Source organism: Pleurodeles waltl, chromosome 5 (genome assembly GCF_031143425.1).
Source record: "Pleurodeles waltl isolate 20211129_DDA chromosome 5, aPleWal1.hap1.20221129, whole genome shotgun sequence".
Classification (NCBI taxonomy): Eukaryota; Metazoa; Chordata; class Amphibia; order Caudata; family Salamandridae; genus Pleurodeles; species Pleurodeles waltl.
In genome coordinates this window covers 1,832,499,477-1,832,513,241 of record NC_090444.1, presented here as the reverse complement: position 1 = coordinate 1,832,513,241, position 13,765 = coordinate 1,832,499,477, and the positions used below count along the sequence as shown (strand labels likewise).

At 45.3% G+C, this 13,765-nt stretch overlaps 1 protein-coding gene across 1 annotated transcript in view; it reads right to left on the bottom strand.

The window, feature by feature from the left end:
- Nucleotides 1-13,765, bottom strand: part of DNAH8 (dynein axonemal heavy chain 8) — a 9,979,189-nt gene that overhangs the window by 9,357,297 nt on the left and 608,127 nt on the right. The gene's annotated exons all lie outside the window — the stretch shown is intronic.

The following is a 13,765-nucleotide window of genomic DNA, read 5'->3' as shown; positions in this document are numbered from 1 at the left end:
CTTGGCTGAAGAGTTTCCAGGATCACCAATACTGAAGGCTGAGGTGAATCTATAGTAAAGCATCCTAAAATGTCATAATGTCATCCACTGGGGAAATCCTAGCAGAAGACTGAGGTGGTGAAGATGGGGTACATGAGGAATGCATTGATGTGGTATAAGGTGATCCTGACCAGTATCATGAGGAGGTGATTGTTGCTCTATTCAAAGGTGACCTTGGTGGCGGAATCTTAACTGGAGATGGAGCTTCTCGGCGCAATGACTTTAAGTATCTTTTTAACTCCAAACACCTGTCCCCACATGCCACTTTTCCAGGAATGTCTAGAGGATCAGTAGGACCAACTTATGGGGAGCTGAGTGGACAGATCACACTCTCAACAATGCAAAGCAGTCTCTGAAATGGTGGTGCTCTCCGACAATTCTGCTTCAAGCAATGCCGTTTCATCAGAATGTTCCTCTCCAGACTATAGTAATAGAGCCTCGTTGTTAGGATGGGAAGCTCACGTCGATCACCTCCAAATCTAGGGAACATGGTCTCTGAGAGGGATGACCTCACACATCAATCTCCTCGAGCTGCGAGCAGTTCACCTATTGTTGAAAGCTTTTCCCCCATCCTTCAAGATGCAATTCCTACTTGTTCAGACAGACAATACGACAACTATGCACTACCACAAGCAGGGGTAACAAGGTCCAGAACTCTATTTTGCGAGGCCCAGACAATTTGAAAGTGGCTGATAGCCAGAGACCTGCGAGTCACTGCGACTTATCTCCCAGGTGTTCTAAATGTGCAAGAAGACTCCCTAAGCAGGGTCCTTCAGGATAAAGTGTTGCAAAACATTTTCAGTATGTGCTGGGTGTTCTGCAAATCCACTTATTTGCCACAGCAGAACACAAAAAATGCCCAGGCTTCGCCTTTTGGTTCCTTCCATCAGGGGCAATGGGGAATGCCATAATGGATCAACAGGTCCAGCAGTTTTCTCTGTGTCTTTCCTTCGATCCCTCGGATCTGGTCAGTTCTCATCAAACTGTCTTATTCGTGGGCCAGAATAATCATGATTGCTTCGGAGTGGACATGCCAATGGTGCTTCACTGACCTTCTCCACAGGTCCGGGTGCCCACGTCTCAAGCTGCAGTGCAGACCAGATCTTCTTACGAAATTCGGAGGTCAGGTGGTTCACCCCAACCTCTCCTCCCTGAGTTTGGCGGTATGGCTCCTGAGCTAATTCAATATGGGCATCTGAACCTTCCACAGAAATGCATGAACATTCTCAAGGAGGCTAAACAACTTTCAGCACCTTCAAATGGAAGAGATTTTGCATATGGTGTTCTAACAAGAACGTGAATCCAACAACCTGCCAAGAAGGTGTGATTCTTCCATGTTTACTCCAAAGTTCAGTTGGGGGCAATTACTGCCTACAGAAAATGCCTTTCACAGACATGTTTTTTTAAAGGTCCCTTTATCAAGGATTTTTTGGAATGGTTGAAAAAGGTTTTCCCTCCCATCAGACGTCCAGCTTCTCCCTGGAAGATCAATGTAGTCCTCTTATGCCTCATGCATGCTCCTTCTGAGCCTATTCACAAATTGTCTTTGTAATATCTCTTGTGGAAAACTCTTCTCCTTGTAGCAATCACATCAGCACGTAGGGTTAGCAAAATCCAGGCATTGTGTTCTCACAAATGATATACAGTTTTTCATTCTATGAAGGTGGTTATGAGGACACATCCAAAATTCCGACCTAACTTCTCTTCGGACTTTCACGTTAATCAAACCATTTCATTACCTACTTTCTTTCAACACCCTTCCACATCTTCTGAAAGGACTCTCCATTCTCAAGATGTTTTGCAAGTTTTAAAGTATTATCTGGACAAGACAAAAGATATACAAAAGTCAGATTGATTGTTAGTAAGCTATGGACTGGTCCTTGCAGGTCTAGCCACGTCCAAACAGACCATATCCCGATGGATAGTATTTTGCATTCTGCATTCTACTATTATTTCAGGAGGCAAATAAGAGTTTGTCCGGTAGACCTAAAGCACACTTCGCTAGAGGAAAAATGGCTACTGCTGCCTTAATGAGAAATGTCCAACAGCTGAAATCTGTAAAACAGCTACATGGAGATCTGTTCACACGTTTACCAAACATTATTGTTTGGAATCAGATGCTAGAACAGATGCTCAAGTAGGACAGGCTTCCCTGAGAAATGTATTTGCTTGAATTAATCGACTGATCGTTCCTCTGCCTTTTCCACTGCTCTGGGTTGGGATGGGCTTGCTATTCTATTCAGTGCTTATGACTAGAAACTGGAATCTCCCTGGAAGAAGGAATGGTTTCTTACTGTAATCACTGTTCTCTCTCAGGGGAGTCTCCATGGAAGTCATAAGCAAGCCTTTCACCTTCCTGATGGAGAGGACAGAGGTGATTATTGGACCTATCTGATACTGCCACATCTCGTCAAAGAGAACCGAAGCAATTGCTACCTCCTGGGCATGATGGGATACTGGTGGTCGCTGGGCCGTAAAGGTGCAGACCCTGCTTTTGCATTAAAATAATGGCAGACTATAGGTCTACACTGTCGTCTTTTCCTTCATCTTTCTCCTTTTAAAAAGGGTTTGTGAAAGAGATTTGAATATTCTACAACAGTATTTGTCTACATATTTATATATATATATATATATATACACATATATATATATATATATATACATATATATATTACCCCCTTTTTAAATGCAGTCTGAAGACATTGGCCAGTATAGCCTTTCTTCAAGTCTTAAGTGTTTCTACGGGTCTTCCGGAAGAAAGACGAACAACTAGACTTAAGAAGACATATTATGAAAAAGTGCTCAGGGATCCCCACACGTAGGCGCAACTATTCAGTGCTTATTACTTCAATGCCGGTTTCCCTGAGATATTTGGGATTACAGTTAAGGAGCCATTCCTTCATATTTATCACCGGACACCTCTACTAAATTTATCACTGGGTTTCTATGTATTTCTTTTCACAGATCTAAAACCAGTGCATTGTAGATAGTGGCTTAACAATGTCGTTGATGCGTTTTGGTGGTACATTAGAATCACTACCACCTTCTTCAGGACAACATTTTGTATCACTTCTCATAATGTTATAAAATTTCTTTTTACACTATGCAATCCCCAAATCATATTTATAGAGTCTAATAGCGATATTCTTTTCTTTACCTGGTAATTATGTACATCAGCTAAATTGTGGAGTAATGTGTAAGATTAGCAGGGCCGCACCAAACATCAGCATGAAAATGCATCCATTTGCATGATGAGAACCTTGTTCTTCTGAACATGACTAATCCCACTTAATTCCCAGACCTGGATGACCTGTGTGAAGTAGTATTCTTGTTTATGAAATGCAGTCAGTTGTGCTACTTTAAATCAGACAGTCAGCTTCTGAGATGCCATTGATCACATTCAGTTGTGGGCTTTACAGCCACCACTGATCCCTTTAGAAACACTGCAGAGAAGAGATGACACTGTTCTTAATGTGATGTGACAGACTTTCATGAGAGCGTGACACTTCAGACAGATTGAAAACAGACTCTCCTGCGAAGGACACACTATTGCTTAAATGGTGTTAATGGAGGCCCCTAAGTAATGCAGCTTTTCAGCTGGAACAGAGTTTGATTTGGATGTGATTGATTTGCAGGCCTAATAGATGGAGAAGAATGCTGATCACCTGGTAATGTAGTTGAGATTCTTGAGGTGTTGACGCCTTGATTAGCCAGTCATCTAGATACGGTTAGATGAAAACTCAGAGCTTTCTGAGATGTGCAGTGACCACTGCCATACACTTTTAGAAAGTTATGGGGGGCTGATTTGAGGCTAAACAAAGTACTGTGTACTGGTAATGATCTCTACCCACTACAGACCTCAAGAATTTGTGATGCTTATTGGTTATTGAGATATGAAAGTACACCATCCTGGAGGTATACTGAACAGAGCCAGTCTCCCTAGGGATAGATCTGTTGCAGGGCCTGCATTCGAAAATGTTCTCTTCAAATCCACTTATTGGCTAGTATAAAATCGGGAATGGGGCTGAACTCGTTTCTGGGACTTTTCTTTTTCACCAGAAAATAATGGGAATAAATCCCTATTCCTTGGGAGGAACAGGCACCACCGCATACTCCTGCAGAAGAATGTTTACTTTCAAGCGTAACATCCATAGATGATGACTGAATGGTTTTGGTGGAATATTTGGTGGAGGACTGGTGATCCTGAGACAATATCCATTCCGAACAATATTTAATAGTTAGGTGTCTTTTGTGATTGGTTGCTGCTCTGTTAGGAAATTAGATATCTTTCCCCCTACCGGAGTGGGTAAAGGAAGAAGAGGAAGTAGAGATTCATTGATTAGATGCTGTAGGTTTTCTCCTGTGAGTTGGTGTAGGAGGCTGGCCTGGTGTGTGGTGGGTACCTATGGTACTTACACCTTATACCATGTCCAGGTATCCCTTATTAGTGCAGTGTAGTCAGTGTCTAGAAGCCAGGCTCTCTAGAGGTAGCTGTGGTAAGTAATACACAAATGATATACACTAGTATGCAGAAATAGGCATACACATTGTTAAAAACGCAATTACTGAAACTCACAATAGAGAGAAATAGGCCTAGAAGGAGCATAAACCATATATTAAAAAAATGGAATGCGAAAGTCATTCCCCCACCTAGGTAAGTGTGGTGAGTACAGGGAGCTGGGAGTACTAAGAAAGCCTAAAGATAAGTACCACAAACCACCCCAGGAAAGCAGGAATAAATCACAAGTTTTCCAGAACACAAAGAGAGAAGAAAAGAAGAACTTTGCAAAACTCAGAAGAGTCTGTAAGACACTAACACTGGATTCCTGGACCAGAGGACCTGTGGAAGAAGGGGACCAAGTCCAAGAAGCACAGAAGAGTCCAGGAAGGGCAGGAGCCCCTACCCACCAGGATGATGATGATGCAAGAAGTGAACCACCAATGAAGGAGAGTCAGCACTGCACCCAAGAAGACGAAGTAGGGTTCCTGGATTATGCAGGTGATATTCCACTCTGGAAGGAGGATTGTAGCCAGGTCTGCGTCTTTGGGTTCCGCCAACAAGCCTTGGCACAAGGAAAACTTGTGGTTAGCGGAAAGTGGAGCTGCTGGGGACCAGGAAGGACCAGGTGGGCTCTGCCCAGGAGGAGGAGTCAGAGGGGGCCCTCAGCAACACAGAGAGCCCACAGAAGCCCAGGCAGCGGCCATAGGAAGGGGACACGAGAGTCGCACAAGAGGCCCATGCAGCACTACAAGAAAGGCTCCCACGTTGCCGGAGCACTCAGGGAGCTGTGCGCCACAGGAAGGAGTGCTGTGGGCTGGAGCTTCAAGATGCCTGAAGATCTTGGGAAAAGGATGCCAACAAGCCCTGGCAGCTGCAAAGGACGCAGTGCACAGGGGTACTGTCCTGCGTGAGCAGGCAAGGGCTTACCTCCACGTAAGTTGGACAGCTAGAAGAGAGGACCGTCTGGACCACATCGGTCCACCACCTGTGATGCAGGATCCACGCAGCTCAGCAGGAGAGGGGATCCATGCAGCCGGTCATCGTCGCAGTTGGTGTCTGAAGAAGCAGGGAAGTGACTCCTTCACCCCAAGGGAGATTCCTTCTTCCTTCTGATGCAGGCTGAAGACGGGCTGTCCTCAGAGGACTCACGACTGGGGAAATGTTGCAGTTGCTGGAAGGAGCCGGAGATACAATGTTGCAGAAGGCGCATTGCTTCTTTGTTGCAGCTTGTAGGGTCCTTGAAGAGTCCAGATGCAGTTTCTTTGGTCAGAAGTCTAAGTGGAGGGTGCAGAGGATTCCTGCTGGAGTCTTGCAATCTGAATCTGAGGAACCACCCAAGAGAGAGGCCTTAAATAGCCCTGAAAGGGGGACTGGGCACCTAGCTGGGTGACCACATATCAGGAGGGGGCTCTGACATCACCTGCTGGTACTGGCCACTCATAAGCTCCCAGAGTTCCCTGACAACCTTGAATCCAAGATGGCAAAACCCAGGGACCCTCAGGAGGAGCTCTGAGCGCCACCCCTGCGGTGGTGATGGACAGGGGGAGTAGTCACTCCCCTTTCCTTTGTCCAGTTTTGCACCAGAGCAGGGACTGAGGGACCCTGAACTGGTGTAGACTGGTTTATGCAAGGAGGGCACCAAATGTGAGGGAGGTGTCTGGGAGGTGGCAGCAGCTTGGGCTGCCTGGAAACCCTCAGAGCTCAGGGCTGTAATGGCAATACTGGGGATCCTCTAAGGAGCCTCCAGAGTGCATGGATCAGCATGGATCATACAATCAATGCTTGCAAAAGCATTGGTGTATGATTCCAACATGTTTGGTACCAAACATGCCTATGTTCGGAGTTACCGTTATGTAGCTGGACATAGGTATTGTCTTATGTCCAGTACACGCATAAAATGGCGTCCCCGCACTCACAAAGTCTGGGAAAATGGGCCTGGAGTTCTGCTGGTGCAGAGGTGCCCTCACACAGAGGTACATTGCACCCTGCCCTCTGGGCTGGAAGGCCTGCCATAGGGGTGACTTATAAGTGACCTGGTGCAGTGAAAAGTGGCAGTGACAGGGTGATTGCACCTTTTCACGCAGGCTGCAATGGCAGTCTTGCAGAACCCTTTGCTTGGGCTCCCTATGGGTGGCAAAATATATGCTGCAGCCCATAGGGATCCCCTGGAGCCACAATGCCCTTGGTACCTAGGTACCATATACTAGGGACTTATAATAGGGCACCAGTGAGCCAATTGTGGGTGAAATACAGGGTTTTGGGAAAGAGAGCATAATCATTGGGGTCCTGGTTAGCAGGAACCCAGTGAACACACTGACATCAGGCAGAAAAAAGGGGTAACCATGCCAAGAAAGAGGGTACTTTCCTACAGTAGGCAGTTCAGTAGCTCTTCCTCTGGTCTGACGATGTTGTTGATGTTGATAAGGTCTCTGCAGTTGGTGTTGCTGGCGACCTGTGACTGGTGTGAGTTATCTGTGGATAGAAATGTCATTGGTAAGGTTTGTAGATGAACCTTCACTATTCTTTCTGTTTTTCAAGACCTACTGCTTTTAAGGTCTCCATTTCAGACTTCATCCGGGTCATTTTGTCATCCGTATGACTGCCGAATAGTGTGGATCACAAGAATGGAAGGTTAAGAATCCTTTGATGGCATTCATGTTTAAGTGCTGTAAGATGGAGTCATGAGTGCTTTCTAAAGGCCACCCGTGTCAGTATTCATGGGCTGCTCGTAATTTTGATGCTGTGCTGATGATCTGGTTGGGGGCCATCATACCTTTGTTGATCACTAAGAGAAAATAATTTCTCTTAACCCTAGGGAAGTTGTCTGCAATTTTTGTAGACTCCCACAAGGCTCTGTCGTATCTGACCAGGACAGCCAATGCACTTGCCGTCTTCATGGTGGTGGCAGCTGTACCACAAACTTTTAACTCTCCTTGTCTGGTGGCACTGGAGATGAAGAAGTAGTAGAATGTTGTTTCCTTGCCTCAAGGATGACTACAGAATCTGGGGGAGGGTCTAAGCGGATAAACAGTGGCTCCTGGTCTGGAGGTCTGTACTTCTTTTACAGACTCGGCGGAGCAGATTTGGCTGAGGCCAGTGTGAAGAATAGGTCTATTGCTGGCTCTAATGGGCCTGGAACCAATGGTAGGAGAGGCTTGTAGTGGTGCCAACAATGGTGAGTTCTGCAACTCGATTGTCTGAAGAAGGTAAAGGGCTCAGAGGAGGAGCCTTCATGGGTTGTAGAAGAGTTATTGGCGCTGGAAGTGGAAAAGACGCTGAAGGAGGTGGAGGAGGTGCTGGAAGTGGAGGTGGCGAAGGAGGCAGAGCAGTAGAAAAGTCTGACAGCACAAAAGGCGATGAAAGGAGAGTATACCCTGGAAAACTCAAAGTCTGTAAATAATGGTAGACACCTTTTTCTTGCCCTTTTAGCCTTTTCCACAGGTGTCGATACACTTCTCTATGTCGATCTTCTCCTATGTCTCAACATCAACACACTCCTAGTCGTCGAACTTCGTCTGCGCTTCAACGTCGACCTTCTATGCCTCAACATCAACCCTTGACTCTTCTTCGATGCCACATAGCTCTTATTGGTGAACATGGAGGTAAATTACCTTGTCTCAACGTCAATGCTCTCAATGTCGACCTGGAAAGACATTGTTTTTGGGCTGTACTTCTCTCTTTGGATCTCGCACGCCTGGAGTTCTCAGAGTATGGTGGAAGAGCCGTGGTAGAGGGCTGAGCTTTTCCTCACTCTCTGAATTCCCAACGTCTGACTGCACCTGCTGCCTTTTCCCTCAGGGTACGTATAGAAAAAGTCCTGCAGTGTGGACATCTGTTCGGAACATGGGTCTCAGGGAGGCAGATGATACAGCCATCATGAGGGTCTGACTTGGCCTTTTATTTGACAAATGACCAAACATTCCTGTCAGAAAAAGATAGAAAAACACAGTGACAGATGACCCGTTGAGTGAATTAGTTGTCAGAAATTCCCTAGTGAGAAATGTGATGAAAAAAGTCAAAAAGGCAGAGCTCAGTGCTCCAAGATCCTGTCACCAGAAGCTGGAAAAAGAATTTAAGCAACAGCCACCTGTTGGTCAATATGGGATACTGGTGGTCTCTGGGCCCTTAAAGCAGCAGACGCTGCTTTTGTACTCACATAATGGCAGCCTATAGGGCTACACTGTCCTCTTTTCCTTCATCTTTCTTCTTTTAAAAAAGGGTTTGTGGAAGAGATTTAAGTATTCTACTAAAGTATTTGGCCTTATATTTAATAAGTCTATATATATATATATATATATATATATATATATGTTCACTGACAAAAACAAAGGTTACAGAGACATTATAGTTGGGTTCTTAATTTACTCACACAAAACTATAGAAATGTTGCTGTTAGAGTTATTTCAAGTAACTATAATTTGTGCTCTAAGGTAATTATAACTCACGCCCGCCATGCTTAGTTTTCTCATCAATAATGTTCCTACATATGTTACAGTGATATTATCAAAAATTTCATAATAGAAGATGTCATGAGTGATGAAATATATGGGGTAATTAGCAGTGCATGGCGAGGGCGTGAGTTATAGTTACCTTATGGCACGAGTCATAGTTACTTGAAATAACTATAACAGCTAAATTTCTATGTTTTTGTGCAAATAAAGTCGGAACCTAACTATAACAACGCTGTAACTTTGTTTTTTTTAAGAGGATTTATATGGTTTTTTTTCAATTCTATTTCCTAACTATAACGTCCCTGTAACCTTTGTTTTTTTCAGTAGATTTGGTTGGATATTTTTAACGTTAAGTAATTTGAATTACGTTAAGTTAATCCAACCACCGTTGTACATGGCCAAAGGCCGTGCGCGGTGGGGGTTGGCCGCAGGGCCTGACCTGTGGCCTACCACCTAAAACCAGGGAACCTCCTGCACCACTAGGGCCTTTGGCTGTACGCAGCGGGGATTTTAGCCATGCGCAGTTGGGGTTTTAAAAATATATTTATATATAGGTTGGGGTGGGCTTGCTATTCTATTCAGTGCTTATGACTATCAATGGAAATTGCCTGAGGGAGAAGGAATGGTTTCATACCTGTAATCCCTGTTCTCTCTCAGGGGAGTCTCCATTGAAGTCATAAGCAAACCTTCTGCCTCCCTGGTGGAAGTGACGGAGGCGATTATTGGACCCATCTGATACTGCCACATCTTGTCAAAAAGAACTGAAGCAACTGGTACGTGCTGGGCATGATGAGATACTGGTGGTCTCTGGGCTATTAAAGGCGCAGACACTGCTTTTGTACTCACAGCATGGCAGACTATAGGGTTACACTATCCTTTTTCCCTTCATCTTTTTCCTTTTAGAAAAGGGTGTGTGGACGAATGTTTTCTACCAAAGTACTATATATAGATACTTTGGGATTTGTTACCCCTGCAATCTGAAGTAATTGACCATTATAGCCTTCCGTAAAGGCTGCACAATATTCTTCTCTTAAATGTTTCAACAGGTCTTCCTGTAGAAAGACGAACATCTACACTTAAGAAGACATGCTATGAAAAAGTGCTCAAGGATCCCCAGACATGGATTCAGTGCTTATAGCTATCAATGGAGATCCCCTCAGAGAGAATTATTCTGTCTACCTATATATCCCCTGAAAGTCTTTGTACTGGAATTGTTTTGATTTATTGTGATCATAAGTTTGAGTCGTGTCATTTTACATGCTTTTAATATGTGATGTTTTATCAGGAGTAATTCTTGTTTATAAGTGAACAATTCAATACAATATATCAACCCCTACAGTGTGGGTGTCGGTCGGCCACTGGCCGACGCCCACACTACCTTCCTGGTGCGGGTCACGACCAGTGGACGACACCATGGAGGGGGTTCAAAAATACCCCGGGAGACACAGAAGATATTCTGTGTCTCCACCTGCCCCTTTGTGACGTCAGCGCACCGAGAGGTGTGCTGACGTCACTGTTTGTTTTCTCCACCGGAGCAGGAAGCGGCCTAGCGGCCACTTCCTCCTCCAATAAGGAAAACAGCTCCAAATGGCCTTCCCAACGTTCGGGAAGGCCTTGTTTGAAAGGGGAGACTCTCCCCTTTCAAAGAAGGTCTTCCAAAAAGGATTTCCTGGCCCTCGATCGCAGCACAGGAAACCACCACTAGACACCAAGGATTTCACTTGACTTGGGGGGGGGGTCAGCCCCCTTGGCAAACGCCCCCCCCCCCTCCCCTGGGGGCACATATTTTTTTTAAAGGTAGGTCTACCCTGAGGTGGCGCGATTGCGCCCCCGGGTATAATTAAATGTAAAAATTAAAATGGACAAGGGGTGAGCAGGGTGACCACTTGTGGGGGCAATAATTGTTTTTAGCAGCTGTGTGGTTTCCCTGGGGGCCACTATGGCCCCCAAGGAAACCATACATCTGCTAAAAAAGAAATATATATCTATCTATATAGATATATTTATATATAGATATGTATATATATATATATATATATATATATATATATATATATATATATATATATATATATGTCTATAATGTCTATAGATATATATTATTATTTTATATATATATATATATATATATATATTTTTATATATATATATATATATATAATATATATATATATATATATATATATAGCAATCATATTTTTCAACGTGTGTGGTTTCCCTGGGGGCTGGAACCAGCCCCCAGGAAAACCACACCCAGATATAAAAGTGATCTATATATATATATATATATATATATATTTGCCACCAGTTCTCTTGCAGTTGCAGCTTGCGTCTTCAAAGCAATGCACATACTTCAACTGACACGTTTCAACTGTAGCTTTTAGGCAGCAATACAAAATTCAAGTAACTCTTGTGATTCTGTTTCTGCTAGAAAAGAATCTGACTTTTGTCTAGTGGCAGTTTTGATGCCATAAAGTAGCTCAGAAAGTTTATTTGCCTACAGAAAGGATCAAAACTGTATTATATGTGAATAGCTGAGTGGATTAGTAAAGCCACCCATTACCTGCGCTATAATCCAAATTAAATGTTTGTGCGAGGGGGTTATGGAGAGAGGAAATGCACTTTTCCGGGTGGTAGTGAGGGAATCGGAGGAGAAGGTAATGGGGGTGGGAGAGCCAATAATGATTGTTGGACTGGGCGCTGGAGGCGCTAAAGACTGTGACGGTTGGTATGTGTCATGGTGATGTCATACTGTGTGTAGGAGGCTGGCCTGGCTTATAGTGGGCACCTGATGGTACTTACACCTTGTGCCAGGTCCAGTTATCCCTTATTAGTAGATTAGTAGTGTTCTAGCAGCTTAGGCTGATAAAGGTTGCTATAGCAGAGCAGCTTAGGCTGAACTAAGAGACATGCAAAGCTCCTACTATACCACTTCTATCATATAGCACTATATCATAAGAATCACAATACTCAGTTACCAAAAATAAAGGTACTTTATTTTAGTGACAATGTGTCAGAAATATCTCAGAGGATATACTCCCTCAGGAGGTAAGTAAAATACACGAATTATACACACAAACCAAAATCAGGTAAGTTAACAGTTAGAAAAGTAGTGCAAACACTGTAGAATACAATAGGATACAATAGGCCTAGGGGCAACACAAACCGTATACTCTAAAAGTGGAATGCGAACCACGAATGGACCCCATGCCTAGTGTAGTGTGTAGAGGGTGGCTGGGAGTGTAAGAAAGCACTAAGGGTGTCCAGGATACCCCACCCCAAGACCCTGGAAAGTAGGAGTAAAGTTACCCTACTTCCCAGAAACACACTAAAGCTGTAAGCTGCAAAGACAACAACTGACTGCAAAGCACTGAAGATGGATTCCTGGACCTGAGGACCTGTAAAGGAAGGGGACCAAGCCCAAGAGTCACGAAAGTGTCCAGATGGGGCAGGAGCCCACTAAACCCCAGATGAAAATGCAAAAGGGCTGCCTCCAGGTGGAAGAAGCTGAAGATTCTGCAACAACGGAAGATGCCAGGAACTTCTCCTTTGCACAGAAGATGTCCCACGGCGTCCTGGAGGATGCAGAGTTGTTTCCACGCAGAAAGACCACAAACAAGCCTTGCTAGCTGCAAAGGTAACGGTTGAAGAAAATGGGTGCTGCCCGGGCCCAGGAGGTCACCTCTTGGAGGAGGAGACAGAGGGGGCACTCGGCAGCACAGAGAGCCCACGCAGAAGCAGGCAGCACCCGCAGAAGCACTTGAACAGGCGTTCAAGAAATCTGAGCACGGCGGTCGTCTCAACACTACAAAGGAGGGTCCCATGAAGCCGGTGGTCAACTCACTGAGTTGAGCAATGCAGGACGGAGTGCTGGGGACCTGGGCCGTGCACAAAGGATTCCTTGCAAAAGTGCACAGAAGCCCTAGCAGCTGCAGTTCACGCAGTACACAAGATTACTGTCTGGCGTGGGGAGGCAGGGACTTACCTCCACCAAATTTGGACAGGAGGACCACTGGACTGTCGGGGTCACTTGGATCCAGCTCCTGTGTTCCAAGGACCACGCTCGTCGAGATTAGAGAGGACCCAGAGGACTGGTGAAGCAGAAATTTGGTGCCTGCATTAGCAGGGGGAAGATTCCGTCGACCCACGGGAGATTTCTTCTTGGCTTCCAGTGCAGGGTGAAGGCAGACAGCCCTCAGAGCATGCACCACCAGGAAACAGTCGAGAAAGCCGGCAGGATTAGGCGCTACAATGGCACTGGTAGTCGTCTTCTACTTTGTTGCAGTTTTGCAGGCCTCCTGGAGTAGCCAGCGGGCTATCCTTGGCAGAAGTTGAAGAGAGAGATGCAGAGGAACTCTGGTGAGCTCTTGCATTCGTTATCTGAAGAGAAACCCACAGGAGAGACCCTAAATATCCAGAGCAGGGGCTGGGGGACCCCTGAACCAGTGTAGACTGGCTTATGCAAGGAGGGCACCATCTGTGTCCTTCAAAGCATTTCCAGAGGCTGGGGAGGCTACTTCTCCCCAGCCCTTAACACCTATTTCCAAAGGGAGAGGGTGTAACACCATCTCTCAGAGGAAATCCTTTGTTCTGCCTTCCTGGGACTGGGCTGCTCAGGAGGGCAGAAGCCTGTCGGTGGGTTGGCAGCAGCGGTAGTTGCAGTAAAAACCACAGAGAGCTAGCTTGGCAGTCCCCGGGGTCCATGCTGGAGCCCCGGGGGGAATGGGATTGGCACCCCAATACCAGATTTGGCATGGGGGGACAATTCCATGAT